Genomic DNA, 12,091 nt, shown 5'->3' on the forward strand with positions numbered 1-12,091 from the left:
TTCTTTCTTAATCGAGAGGCCATTAGTGAGCTCTCATATTTGCCCGAAACAGGCATGGACCTTGTTATTATACTGCCGAGATGATGTCAAATGTTTTGAACTGCACTTCCCAGACTTTTTCTGTATAGGCTGAATTATCATGGGGGTGCCTTGTTTTGATTTTCAAGCCCCTCATTCCACCACCACCTTTTGGTTTAACTCTTTGTTTTTGGGTCATCCACGCGTTATTGAGGTGTTTGTTTTTCACATGTCCTTTCTAAGGGGACACTGCACTTACCAGTGAATCTTGACCATTGTTTAGTTCTATTGTATATATTGTTTTCTAATGTCATGATATAAATCCACATCCCTGAAGAGTCACAGGTATTCCCCTGTTGATGAAACATGTGTCGCCTGGCGTTTTGTGTTCTGAAGAATATACCCACATAAACAGCGTGTTTATTACACCACCGGTGTCGACTTATGTTTATGTAAATCTCTCAGTATCAATACAGTTTATCTCTTGAACGTGTGCCCAGTACCTGCTACTTGTAATGGACATTATCTGTATCTGTATCTGCCAGGAGGACTGCTGTCCTGAATTAATGAATGACATTGTTTTGTAAAGCGCACAATACCCAAAGGTGTCTTAGCGCTAGGCGGATCAAGAACACTTGCTCTAAGCTGGCGGAAAAAGCCAGGTCTTAAGCTTTCTAAACAGCTGCAGGCTGTGTTGGGATCAGAGGACCAGAGGGAAGAAATTCCATAACTTTACCCCCGTAATGTCAGTGTCCTCCCACCCCCTTTTGCTCGAATAATTCTGTGAATCTGAACATTGTGCTCCATGCTAGATCTTAGGGTTCTACTGTGTGTATGCCATGGAATAGCTCTTGGAAATAGAGGGGGCCAATTCCTTGAAGAACCTTATGCATAAGGCCCAATGTTTTGGAAGAAATTATCCTCTCTACTTGTAGCCAGTGAAGACCATGCAGTAAATACAACATCAGTTTAAACTTGGGGATGTTCAAAAGTGTTCTGGCCACCGCATTTTGAAGAAACTGCTATTTTTTTATCAGGTATTTTGAGGTACCTAGATGAAGTGCATTGCAGTAGTCGAGCTTCGACCCAATGAGGGCCAACATTACGGTCGTTTGGAGATCTATTAGAATTAAAGAGAATATTTTTTTTAGAATCCGTAATAATAAATAGCCCCCAGAGGTCACTGCATTAAGTTTAGCACTGAAGCATAACTTGGTGTCAAAGATGACACCCCAGATTCCTAGCCTTTAGAACTCGCTTAGGTAGTTCCCCCAATTCCTGGTGGCAGGGGTGAACCAGAGGGTGGCAGGGGTGAACCAGAGGGTGGCAGTGGCAAACCAGAGGGTGGCAGTGGTGAACCAGAGGGTGCCATGCCCATACACGACCGCATGGGTAACTTCGTCATGCAAGCGGCCAGCGAACACACAAAAAGCCCAGAGAACACGCAAAAACCCTGCCAACACGCAAATAACCCCGCGAACACGCAAAAAACAAAAAAAACGCAAATTCGCACAAATTAGCGGATTTTGCTGATTGGAAATTCAATTTTGCGCAAATTCGCGGAACGCGAATTCGCAAATATCACCCATACTTACCCAAAACCCACCTTTTCTACCATGGATTTTTTTGGACCTTCCCAGCAGTGCTCCCAGACCCCTTAACCCACTCACACAAATCTAGAACACCCCCAAACAGCCCCCCATAAACATGCAATACTGCTATCCCCAAAGGGGCCTAAGTTAAAATCGTGCCAAAAAGCTCTCTGCAACTAGGCCCAAGCCCCCTTTTCCACCACGGATTTTCCTCAAACTACTTGCAATCAAAATTAGACCTTCCCAGCAGTGCTCCCAGACCCCTCAACCCACTCCCAAAAATCTAGAACACCCCCAAACAGCCCCCAAAACAATGTAATACTGCTATCCCTAAAGAGGCCTAAGTTAAAATCGGGACCAAAACGCACTCTGAAAGTAGGCCCCAAACCCCCCTTTACCACCATGGATTTTCTTCAAACCACTTGCAATCAAAATCCGTTACGCTCAAGAATTTGCGAATTTTCGGCAATTTTGCGAGATTCCCTGATTGCAAATTTGCCGCCAATAATCTGCAAATTTCGCGAGCGGAACGGATTTTTGGCCCATGCTTGCAGCAGGGCCATGCAGTCGGTCAAGGCAGGCACCACTGAGTGAAGCAACCTGATGTAGCATACCTAGGCTCTTTGTCACAGACAGACAAAGCCTATCTAATTGTATGCAGCAAGCCACATAGCCCCAATTTTACATGAACTGCTGTCTGGACTCTGCCTAGCATAACAACACTACACTGCCTCGACCACTCCATACCACGACTAGACAGACCTATAGTTCTCCTTTAGTAATTGTTGTAGACTGGTTTACCTGTTTGCCACTCACGAATTGGTCATAGTTCTTCAGTAAACCGACGCTGATGATCCATCCATCCCAGTGTGTGACTGTAAAGAAAAAAGATATATTATTTAATCATTCATCATGGTATTTTGGCAAACAGTAAGTCCAACAACATTTTGCATATTGGAAAATGCAACGTAGTGGCCCCTGCAGTTGAAATACAATTTTAATCAAATAAGGTAAAAAAAGCAGAGTAGACTTGAGTTTCATTTAGTGTGTAAAAGATTAAATAATAACAGAAGACATATGATCCATTTCATGCACAACAAACAAACAGCAATTGTTTTCATCAGAGCCAGACAGCCATTGATGTCCACTGCATGCCATCTTCTTCTCATTATTCATTACCTGTTCCACTTTTTGTCCGCATCTTCTTCTGAAAGTGAGGGCCCACAGGGCAGCCCATCCCGTCAATTTCAGAAGTAACTGTCAGCAATCAGCAAGCATGTAGTCAGTAATTCCAGTCCCACTTGTGGGGACTCGTCGAGGAAGACAAAGTTTCTTTATTCTGTGTAATCCAGCCATCTGCCTTGAGGGAAATGGATAGGGCAGTCTGGAGGAGGAGGATAGAGGAGCATGATTGAGTTGTGAACTTGTGAACCTCAGTAATGCAGACTGCGGCACCTTTAAATCAATAAGGAAATAAGATGAAGACAGTGCTGCTGATGGACTTGTTGTGATTAGGTAATTAGGGTTTTGTTGTGGTAAACGTTTCAAAACAAAGAAAGACACACAGGAATAAAAGTGAATAGGGACAAAAAAAGGAAGTAATTTTCAGGCCTCGGTGTCATGGAAGTAGAGCTTGTCCTCAAACTCTATGAATTGAGACGGGAGTAGGTCAGCTGACAGAAAAGAACTTTCGTCTCTTAAGCCGGTGTCCTCTTCTTCCTTGCTGCATTCACGTCTTTTGTAATCTGGTGGTATGAAGTGCTGATTCATCTTGATCAGTGTTAACCTCTCCACATTTTAGACGAGAGGCGGGTCCTTTTTGAAGTTACAATGGCACCAGCAGCACTGAAAACATGTTCAAAAGACACACTTGCGAGTGGGCAAGACAAATAATTTAGACCCAAGTTGGTGATCAGTCGCCATAGAGGTCTTTTCCCATACCAATACAGCAATGGGTTCTGATTAACAAAGACCTCTGTTGGGTCATCCAGATAGGCCTTCACCATCGACTCAAGGTTCTCCAGGGTTGCTCCAATTTGTGTACCATCTGTGGCCTTTGCTTCACCGGAACAAGCAAACCCTGATGAGTTAGCCAATCCGCTTCCGACAATATTATGGCTGGGCCTGGTGCAGGTGAGAATGATGATACAGTTGCTGGTGTCATTAACGCTGTGAGGGAAAGTGACTCCCTTCGGTCACAGATTCAGAAGTGGAGCTTGACGCCGGATGGCCTGCTGATTCAGTAGTACTTCTGCCGGCTCCTTCAATTTTCTGCTGCTCTTTTTCTAATCGAGTTGCTGACACAGCTAGCCAATGTTTGTACTTTGAAACATCTGCTTTATTAAGAGGAATGAATGCTTTGCTGGCCACAGCCTTTTTTGTACCGTGGATCCAGAATAGTGGCACACATGTAATGTTGTTCTGTATGTATTTTTTTAAGCTTTTCATTGTCAACTAGGCGGCTTAATAACCTCTCTGCCAACTGATATGCGTCTTGCTTTTCAGCATCATCTCGGAACGGTGAAGACACCGCCTTCAGTTGGTGCTCTAGCATGCGTAACAGTGGGATAGCTTTGCCTAAAGAACAGTCCTCCCTGCTGACTTCACGTGTGAAGACCTCAAAAGGACAAAGCATGTCTGTCAGGCTTGAAACTAGCTTCCATTCCTCCAACTCTAGCTTCATGTCTTTCATAGTAAAACCCAGTGTAAAGACATACTCATTGATTACCCCCCACTGCTCAGACAGACGCTCAAGCATGTAGAACGTTGAGTTCCAACGTGTTGCCACCTCATGGATTAGTCCTTTGACTGGCAGTCTATGTTCTTGTTGCATGCACCTCAGCTTCTTCCAGGCCTTAAAAGAATGGTTGGAATGTGTGCAGATTCTTCAGCAGGTGGTCAGTAACTTGCTGTGTTTTCTTTTTTCAAGAAATCTTGCACAACAATGTTAATGCTGTGCGCCAAACACGGCACTCTGAAATAGCCACCTTGCTGCATGGCCATAAGTATATTACTGCCATTATCCGTGGAAACATAACCAATCATGCGATTTCTTGGATGCAGCCATTCAAAGACCTTACTCTCAAACTCCTCCAAAAGGTTAGGTGCAGTATGAGATTTTTCCATGGCAAACATTGCTACTGCTGCATGTTTCCGAGTATCTTGAAAAACTGTGTGGGTGGTTACGTTCAAATGGTGCCTCCGACCGAAACATGCTTCTTCTGGTCTAGACCGTTTTACGTGATGATGATGATGCAGACTTCTTTAAGCCAGTTGGGATCATTGATGTACTTTTTCGCATTGGTGTCTCTCCCAGACTCTTAGTGTGCCTCATACATGTTGCAGGGGTAGAGGGTGTGGGTGCTACCACTGTAGTGCTGTTTTCAGGAGTACTGGGTGTACCAGAAAAAATGTCGGTCGGTTCTTTACTTCCCCCTGCACGATCAGCCCCTCGTCATCATCAGATGCAATGTGAATGGATACATTTAGATCAGTTCTACTTTTGGCTTCCCGGATCTTGCTTAGGTGCGTATACCACTGGATAGTGTGGTGTTTTTGGAGATGACCTCTCTGGCCTCCGGTACCATAGTTGGTACCAAGCTTACCCCGACTAACTACTATTTTACAAATCGAACAAACGACCATGTTTTCCGCATTTTTGCTAACACTAAAGAAGTCCCAAACTGGGGACTGGGGATGTCTGCTGGTGGTGGAGATGCTACTTTCAGTTTCAATGCCAGATGAAGTGGAGGATGGACGTGGCTGAATTGGACTCTGTTGTGCACTTACAGCACCACTACTTGAGGTAATGGAGGTCAAGCTGGATGGAGGTCCGTGCCGGCCCTTCTGACGAGAAAATATGGAAGCTGTAGGTCATGTTGGTGTAGTAGTTAACTGCTTTGGTGGTGGTACCAGTACCATGCTGCCCACATCCCGCTCAGCAGCATTTCGGGATAGGGTCAAAATGTCTTGCTGCATGCCTGCTGGGGCTGGAGTGATGACTGTGATGACTGGGTCGTCATCAGACTGTTCATAAACAGCAAGATACATCACTTCTTGTTCGTCGTCATCATCACCCATAATTGAAAGCCTTGCGGAAACCTTCATTTTAGACTTAGCTACCTTTGTCGGCTCATAGCGTGCCTCCCTCTTAGACTGCATTGGTGGGTTCCAATCAACATTAAGATCATCAGAAGGAAAGGGGCTTGAAGAAGAACTTGTAGTAGCCCTCCTTGACCTTTTTCTTGCTGGGTATCTGGAAGACAATGGATCACCATTAGGAGGAGGGGCTTCCTCAGATGATGCCTCCGCTTCAATATCGATTTCCTGATGTGGCCCTACTTCTGGAAGAACAAGCATTGTGGGAAGTTGTGCCGCTAGATGCGCCTCTAGTTGCGCCTCTCCATGTGCCTCTCCATGCGCCTCTCCATGCGCCTCTCCTTGCGCCTTTCCATGCGCCTCTCCTTGCGCCTCTCCTTGCGCCTCTCCTTGCGCCTCCACTTGCGCCTCTACTTTTGCCTCTCCTTGCACATGTACTTGTGCCTCTCCTTGCGCATGTACTTGCGTCTCTCCTTGCCCATGTACTTGCTCTTGTACTAGTTGAACCTGTGGGTGTTGTTGCGGCTGTGGTTGTTGAACACTCGTCAGCTGTGTTACACCTGGCTTTGATTGGATTCTACTTACTTGCGATGAGCCAACAACACTGGTTGATGGTGATTGAACAATTAAAGTGGCTACCTCTGCAACACTCATGGGCTTGTACCTAACTCGGCGTGGTGGCACTGAGCCCAATGAAGCGGAGGTGCTGCTCCCAGCTTGGTCCCCTGTGGACACCGCTGCTGCTGCAGGCATAGTTTTTTTTCTCCAAAAAAGGTGTCTGTGGGCACACAAGTCTCCTTGGTAGGTTTTGCCACCTGCTTCTTATGCTCCTTCTTACTGGCAGTGGCACGGGCAACTTTTTTCATAGTGGCGCTATGGCCACCTTTCTTTGGGCCCATCTTCTTCAGATGTCAGAACAGCAGGCCGCAGTTGCACAGGTTGCAGAGATGTCTGTGGCCACACGTGATGTCACGTGACGTTGTGCTGCACACACAACTGCAGGACTTCTTCCTGGCACTGGCGGTTCTCTTGTGCACCTAAAAGCAAAGAAAGCCAGAGGAACATCAGTTAAACACCCCAAAAAGTGAAAAAACACACAAAAATCACCACAATCCAATGCCATCCATGCCCTCAATGATTTGTAAATTCAAGACACCCCACAGAAAGACTTGGTCCATGCACCATTCACCACCCCTGGGCATAATGGATTAAAGCAGGGCAGACTGAGTGCAGGCCTATTGCACAAAGCTCACTGCCTGGCTTCAAAATGGCCCCTTGACCTCCACCCACATGGTTAGGCACTGCCTGGACCAGGCCTCTAAATAGCCCCCACCCACATGGCCATGCCCCAACACCACCCCAAAAAGTCAAAAAACACACATAAATCACCACAATGCAATGCCATCCATGCCCTCAATGATGTTTAAATTCAAGACACCCAACAGAATGACTTGGTCCATGCACCACTCACTACCCCAGGGCATAATGGATGAAAGCAAGGCAAACTGGGTGCAGGCCTGAGCACACTGCCTGGCTTCAAAATGGCCCTTTGACCCCCATCCACATGGCCAGGCCGTGCCGGAACCAGGGCTCACAATGGCTCCCACCCACATGGCCAGGCCCCAACACCAGCCCAAAAATTCCGAAAACACACACAAATCACCACAATCCAATGCCATCCATGCCCTCAATGATGTTTAAATTCAAGAAACCTCACAGAAAGGCTTGGTCCATGGACCACTGAATACCCCTGGGCATAATGGATGAAATCAAGGCAAACTGGGTGTAGGCCTGAGCACACTGCCTGGCTTCAAAATGGCCCCTTGACCCCCACCACATGGCCAGACCCTCCCTAGACCAGGCCTCAAAATGGCCCCCACCCACATGGCCAGGCCCCAACAACACCCCAAAAAGTAAAAAAACACACGAAAATCACCACAATCCAATGCCATCCATGCCCTCAATGATGTTTAAATTCAACACACCCCACAGAAGGACTTGGTCCATGCACCACTCACTACCCCTGGGCCTACTGGAGAGTGAGGCTTTACTGGCACCCCAAAATAAAAATAAAAATCCACATATAACAGTGATCTAAATTTCCATGACATAAATGAGATTTAAGTTAAAAAAAACCTCACAGAAACAGTTGCATCAGACACCCATGACTAACCCTGTACCTACTGGATACTGTGGCTACCCACATTAAATTTTTTTGAAGTTGTGAAAAGTTTTAAAATTGTAGTTGCAGCAACTGCAATGCCCTACACAAGCAACACCAACTTAGTTGTAAAATCTCAAATCCAAAAGTGATCCAAACTAAAAAAAAGTCCTCAAATACAAATATCCAGCAGCAGCCACAAAAACGAATCCTTCCAGCTCTAGATCCAAATCTAAAGTGACCAGGACATGGACAAAGCACAGGGAGGAGGCTGCTGGACAGGAACAGGAAGTTGGAGACTCCGGGGCACTTCCTTCCTCCCACCTCCCCAAAAATGGACTCCTTGCACAAAATATTGCAGCCAAATGTTAATCTGAGGAGTTATTCTGATCAAAATCATAATTTTCAGAAGGTTTATGCTGCCTGCGGTGGATTTCTTGTGCAGAATTGCAATTTTTGCAAGTTCGGGAAAGCGAGCTGTTCAAATCTCCCGCCGGAAGTCAGCTGCGCGCCGCATCTACGTGTTCACGCCATCACGCAGCAAGATCCAAAATGGCGCAGAACACTCAACCCAGGAGAAAAACAACTCGGCGAACACAGAATCACGGTAAGTCAACTCCGCGCGCGCGATATTGTATTTTTCAAGCGAGACCAAGCAAAACAATCCGCCAGCTTGCGAATTTGCAGATTTTTGGGCAAATTTGCGGGATTGGCGGACCGCGAAATTGCCAAAAATCCACAAATTCCGCAAACGAAACAGATTTTGCCCCCTGCCCAAGCTTAGTCCTGTGCTTTTGCAGAAGGTGTCGGTCCCGAGTGGACAAGATTCTCGTGGACGGGGTCAAGGAGCTGGTGGTCGGGACAGGGCTCAGAATGCTGTAGGTTCACAGGGTCGTTCTGATCAAAATTATTTTGATGACCTTCGGGGGGGACTGTATTATGATGATGATTATGATAAAGATTAGGTAACAGGGATGTCTTATAGCTAGGACAGCAAGGGACAGAGTGAGGGACCAGTTCTGATACCTGTAGATCCAACACTGGCTGTATTTTAGTTTGGATGTGGTTTGTTTAGTTAACCAGTTTTTCATGGATACAGGTGCAACAAACATTTTTTTTTTCTCGTTCCTTGGTCTGGCTCTGTCTGCCCATAATAATGTTTTGGTAGGTTTTTCTGGTGTACCTGTTGTGAGCCCAATTTCAAAACCTCTTGCCTTGACTATTTTTCCAATCACTGTGGATTGGCCATTCTTGTTGACGTCTAATTGTGGAGAAAATGTGATGGGTTTGGACCTGTTGAAGAAATTGCATGCTACTATTTACTGCACCCCGGTGGCTGCTTACATGAAGATGGGTACTGATGTTGTGCGCACTACGCAGTGCCTACCCAAAGATGTGACTCTTCCTGCAGAGTTCAAAGATGTACCACCGACCCTTTAAGCAACAGGTGACAGAGATTTGGGACTGTTATAGACACTGCCAGTTTCGATCAAGTTAAAGAAAATGCTATTCTACCTCACATCCATCAGTATAAAATACCACAGCCAGGTGAGCAAGCTTTATCGTGCAGTAGCCAATGAGAGATTCCTTCCAAAGGTATTCATAGGAGAGCGACCGTCGTTGGTAAGCGGCGTTAATGAGAACAAAAGGTGGGAGACTGGTGTATAGATCCGCCGGATTGCGGATCGGGCTGTGAGTGAGAGAACACTGGGAGGGATACCAGTGTCTAGGTCCGCCGGATTGTGGACCGAATTGGGAGAAAGAGAGCACTGGGGCTGCAGCTCAGTGTGTAAGGCACGCCGGATTGCGTGTCGAGTGAGCACTGATGGTGATCAGTGTGTAATGGTACATAATCAGAACTGCCCCAGGGTAGATTAGTCTGGGCCTAAGTGGCCGTGAGACTAGCTGGTATGAATGGGATATTGTAGAAAACCTATGCATGTGTATTGCTATTTTCCCCATCCTTAGGTACGAGATGTACATACATATATATATATATATACCTATTGTAAATACGTTCTAAGGAGGGAGGTGATTACGTTCCGACTGGGTTGGAGGTGCTCTAAGGAGCTGATCCCATCTGGTTCGAGAATCCGGTCGTTACACCTTTCTACCTATAGTCAATCACGCATAGGCATTCACTACGTTCAGTTTGTGGTCACACACACCTTTTTGCTCTTCTACAGGATCATGTTTTAAGCCAGTCATGCTGAATTTATGTACTAAGTTTATGTTTCCATATAACATGATAGCTTACTAGGATTACGATCGCTGTGTTATGGCTTAATTTTCACATGTTTAAGGCCCGCAATTATTTGCCCAAAATGAACGAAGATCGACACCAACTATTATTGCCACATTACGATTTTCATTAATCTTGTGTCTGTGCATCGTTACTCTGAATGTTTGCGACACAGCTAGTAGACTACCATGCCATCAATTACCTGTCTTTAGGTTTTGCCTTTACAATTTGCCAGAGTTTCTTTCTTAATCGAGAGGCCATTAGTGAGCTCTCATATTTGCCCGAAACATGCATGGACCTTGTTATTATACTGCCGAGATGATGTCAAATGTTTTGAACTGCACTTCCCAGACTTTTTCTGTATAGGCTGAATTATCATGGGGGTGCCTTGTTTTGACTTTCAAGCCCATCATTCCACCACCACCTTTTGGTTTAACTCTTTGTTTTTGGGTCATCCATGCGTTATTGAGGTGTTTGTTTTTCACATGTCCTTTCTAAGGGGACACTGCACTTACCAGTGAATCTTGACCATTGTTTAGTTCTATTGTATATATTGTTTTCTAATGTCATGATATAAATCCACAGCCCTGAAGAGTCACAGGTATCCCCCTGTTGATGAAACATGTGTCGCCTGGCGTTTTGTGTTCTGAAGAATATACCCACATAAACAGCGTGTTTATTACACCACCGGTGTAGACTTATGTTTATGTAAATCTCTCAGTATCAATACAGTTTATCTCTTGAACGTGTGCCCAGTACCTGCTACTTGTAATGGACATTATCTGTATCTGTATCTGCCAGGAGGGCTGCTGTCCTGAATTAATGAATGACATTGTTTTGTAAAGCGCACAATACCCAAAGGTGTCTTAGCGCTAGGCGGATCAAGAACACTTGCTCTAAGCTGGCGGAAACAGCCAGGTCTTAAGCTTTCTAAACAGCTGCAGGCTGTGTTGGGATCAGAGGGCCAGAGGGAGGGAATTCCATAGCTTTACCCCCTGTAATGTCAGTGTCCTCCCACCCCCTTTTGCTCGATTCATTCTGGGAATCTGAACCTTGTGCTCCATGCTAGATCTTAGTGTTCTACTTGGTGTATACCATGTGAATAGCTCTTGGAAATAGAGGGGGCCACTTCCTTGAAGAACCTTATGCCTATGGCACAATGTTTTGGAAGAAATTATCCTCTCTACCCAATGAGGGCCAACATTACGGTCTTCTGGAGATCTGTTAGAATTAAAGAGATTATTTTTTTTAGAATCCGTAATAATAAATAGCCCCCAGAGGTCACTGCATTAATCTGAGCACTGAAGCAGAACTTGGTGTCAAAGATGACACCCCAGATTCTTAGCCTTTAGAACTGGCTTAGGTAGTTCCCCCAATTCCTGGTGCCACCAAGATGTGTTCCAGATGGAGGTTTCATTCCCAAAAAGCAGTACCTCAGTTTTCCCAGAGTTTAATTTCAGATAGTTCTACTCCATCCAACCTGCCACTGCGGTCATGCAGCTGCGGAAATTGTTGGCATAATTTTCAACCTGAGATAATACTGACACCACAATCTGTGTGTCGTCAGCGTAAGGGGGCATTGAAAAGCCAAACTTCTTGATAATCTGTACCAAAGAAGTGACATATACATTGAAAAGCGTAGGAATGAGCACTATCTATGTGGCACCCCACATGGAAGAGAGAAGGGACAGAATTGTACCTCTCCCATCTCAACCCACTGATTCCTAAGGAGCACATAGTGGACCGTATCAAAGGTGACAGAGAGATTGAGTAGAATTAGTGCTGCTCTGCCGCCGTTGTCCACCCTCCCTCTAATTTCCTCTGATGGGGCACCAGTATCGGATCTACCAGAAGGACTTCTGTACTTGAAAATGGGAAGTACCAGGACTGCTGTACTTGTAATTGACAGTACCGGAACTGCTGTACTTGTAGTGCACAATACCAGGATGCTCTACTTGCAATGGACAGTGCCAGAACTGC

The sequence above is a fragment of the Lissotriton vulgaris genome, unplaced genomic scaffold (assembly GCF_964263255.1).
Source record: "Lissotriton vulgaris unplaced genomic scaffold, aLisVul1.2 SCAFFOLD_3395, whole genome shotgun sequence".
In the NCBI taxonomy this organism is placed as follows: domain Eukaryota; kingdom Metazoa; phylum Chordata; class Amphibia; order Caudata; family Salamandridae; genus Lissotriton; species Lissotriton vulgaris.